Raw genomic sequence first — 3,691 nt, 5'->3', positions numbered from 1 at the left:
GAGGAGAAGGGGATGACAGAGGATGAGATGGTTGGATGGCATCACCGACTCAATGGACATGAATTTGAGTAAACTCCGGGAGTTGGTGATGGACAGGGAGGCCTGGCGTGCTGCAGTTCATGGGGTTGCAAAGATTCGGACATGAATAAGCGACTGAACTGAACTTTTTATCTATAAAATGGAGCCAATACCTGTCTGCTCTATATTGTTCACAGTGTGGTGAAGATAAAATTTAAAAGCACTGTGAAAATGTTAAAACATTGCATGAGTATACCACGGGTTTTGGTTATTATCACTCTTGCTGTTCCTGATCTATAACAGCTAGTACCTCCAATAAGGTGCTCTGCAGCAGCAGTCACTGAAATTGATGGAACTTTGGCTGAGCGATTGTTTGGAGGATGCAGGCGGTGATGGATCTGGTGGGGATGGGGTAGCACATTTAATGTGCTGGTTAAGTGGAGAAAACACTATGGAGATGACGGCTCTTCCTGATGAGTCTTGCTGCATCCTGCGGGATCTCAGGGTCTGGCAGGAAGGGGTCTGAGGCCTCCTACCCACCCTCCACAGTCTTCCCCAGGGACATCCTTCCTTCTAATTGCAGGGTTCCCTGCTCCTCCCTGCCTGTGCCATCGGCCCTGTTGTTGGCCATCACTCTGAGCTGGTCCAGCACAACAGTGAGAAAGGTTAAGTGTTCATTTCGGTGAGTAAATTTGCAGTGCTGCCTGGAGACAACATAATTGCTACTTCCCACATCTTATTGTGACTGGTGGAGAAACGGTCACAAAGACATCAGACGAACATCCTGTCTCTGGCACTGCCTACTGCACCTGTCATTCTCCACAAAGTGGGCAAGACCTTGTGGGTGTTTGAAAACCTTTAGCATCTTTTCACAGGAGTCCCTTGTCTGGGGTGACACCTGAAAATGTCTTTACTGTTGGAAACTTGGGTCAGCTAGTCGAGGCATAAAGAGGCAAAGCTGTTAAGGACATACTAGCTTCTTAATGGTTTTAGTAACCAGCTTCCCTGGTGGCTCAGGTGATAAAGAACCCAGCTGCAATGCAGGAGACCAGGGTTTGATTCCTGGGTCAGTAAGATCCTCTGGAGAAGGGCATGGCAACCCATTCCAGTATTCTTGCCTGGAGAATCCAATGGACAGAGGAGCCTGGCATGCACCAGTCCATGGGGTCACAAAGAGTCAGACATGACTGAGCAGCTAACACTTTCACAACCAGTCTCTATATTTCATTCATTCGTTTATGTGCACATTCATTTACTCACCTCTTTTGAGCTCTTTGCTGAAAACTCAAAAATTCCATTGAGAAGCTCCCAGGCTGGTGGGGAGGCAGATGAGTGAAAATATACTACAGAACAGTGAGGGAAGTTTTAATACAGATTTATTCACACAGTTGGGCTGAGTCAATTAATCATTTTGATATACAGGCAGTAGGCTACAGCATGCATTCTTAGTTGGGGTGATATTGACTTGAAAAGGGCAAAAGTTGTTTCCTGGGGAGCAAAACGTTTTTAGCTATTACATTGGTTTGTGATCTTCCAAGACCAGCAATACTCAATAAAAGCTTATTCTTTTATATTTAATTTCCCTTGTTACATAGACTTAAACTCAAATGTTTTTCATCTTTGAGAGAGTGATAATGGGGAAAAAAAAAAGAACTGATAACTACTGGGCTAGATAGATGAATTTCCCTTACAAAGTCAGGGGCTATCTAAGACTATCAAGTTGGCAATTGTGGCTGGCATTTTCAGTTAAAAAGCAGCTGTTGGTTTGGTTAATTTGTCCAAAACTTCCTCATTATTTTACTTATAAAAGCTTTCTTGATTTGTGTCTTAATATAGAGACTTGCCTGCCCTGTCCTGCACAGTCTCAAATAAAAAAGTGAATTCTATTATTCCTCTTGTTTCCTTGAAAATTAGTTAACTCTGGGGACACATGGAAAACCAACTTTTAGCCCCTCAGTTTCCTTGCTGCAAGAAAAAGCTGCTAGATACAACGTCGACATCCTGAGAAGCAAGAAGTTTTGCACAGATGATATGCTGTATTATTAGTTACAAATAGATGGTTGTTGAGTTTGCAAGCGTGATTCCTTCCATTCATGCAGAGGTTAAGATATCAAATTTTAATACACAGAGAAAGCAATACAATCCCTTCACAAGGTTGTAAGTAACTTATTCTTTTGGTTTGCAGTTCTTATCCTTTGGGCTAACTGTAATTACCACTTCTATATCTTGCCCAAAGCTTAACCTAAGAAATGACTGGGCCCAATATTTGAGATTTTTAGAGGAATTTTTCACTGTAGAAAGACATTTAAGTAGTAGAACATAAGACTAGTTAGGAAATGTACTAATAGCTGGACCCTAACAATCAAATGAGCAGAAACAAGGATGATTCCTGAGAGCATTTAATGAAGAGGGAGAAAAGGAAAGTGGCCCAGGGGGTAGGGGCTTGAAAATGGCCACAAAAGAGCTTTACCTGAAATGGCTTCATTTAACAGGAGGAATAGAACCTTCTGTTTCCCCTTCCATGGGAGCTCGAAAAATAAAAAGCCCTGCCACCCACAACATGAGATGGTTGGATGGCATCACCGACTTGATGGATGTGAGTTTGGGTAAACTCCGGGAGTTGGGGATGGACAGGGAGGCCTGGTGAGCCGTGGTCCATGGGGTTGCAAAGAGTCGGACACGACTGAGCCACTGAACTGACTGGCCACCCACGAAGGTATCCTGGGTAGTCCTAAGGACACGCTAGTGGGGGCTGGCAGAAAACCTGGCTCAGGACTGCTTGCCAGCAAAGGGCAGAGCTGGTCCGCCGGTTAGCGCCTTCCCCAGACAGAGAGCCGAGCGGGAGGGGCCGGGGCGGGACAGTCCAGCGCCTTTCAGTCCCTCTGGGTCAGCAGTGGCTACTGTAGATACGAGCCTTTCCATATAAACCCTGCTTGTGTGAAGTCGCTGTTGGTCCAGTCACACAGACGGGGACACAAAAGCCACTTGTTAACGCTTCAGACGAGGCTGAAGGGGAGCCATGAGCAGGCTGACCCACATTCCTCAGGGAACGTAGCAAACAATTCTCCTCATTCACACCATAGGAGGATTGACTGCTTCTTTGTCGGTCTTGTTATTGTGGCTGTTCCTGCTTTAATGACACTATTTTCAAAAGTTTAAAAGTTGACTGCTAACATTTGCTTCACTTTAAATCTTAGTGTGAAAGTGTTTCGGGTGTGTGTCTGTGTATGTTCACACACGAGAATGACCCGAGAGGCAGTTTCATCTAAAGGAAACTAGTGTTTAAACTCCTAAATATTTCCATCTTTGTACCTACTATCTGAGGTATGTTTGAGTCAGTAACCTCATTGTAAAATAAAGAGGGACATATCTGGAGCTGGCTGAGGTTTAGCTTGAAGAGCAGTTGGAAAGGAGAGGAGCAGGCGTTTTTTTTAGCTGTGGGCAAATTATTTAATGTGCATGAGCGTTTATTTCCATGCCCATTAAATGGGCATGATACTACACCAGCTCATCGGAGTCTTGGGTGTTTTAGATAAAATAATGGACACTGTAAAAATCACAGTGCTTTGAAGATGTGAGGTGGCTTTGTAATTAGGCTGAGAATGAGCTAACACTGAGACTTCCCCTCTGAGAGCTTCATGGACAGTTTTTCCTCACCCTAGTTCATCTGCCA

Source organism: Oryx dammah, unplaced genomic scaffold (genome assembly GCF_014754425.2).
Source record: "Oryx dammah isolate SB20612 unplaced genomic scaffold, SCBI_Odam_1.1 HiC_scaffold_11, whole genome shotgun sequence".
Classification (NCBI taxonomy): Eukaryota; Metazoa; Chordata; class Mammalia; order Artiodactyla; family Bovidae; genus Oryx; species Oryx dammah.
Note: the sequence above shows the minus strand (reverse complement) of the source record.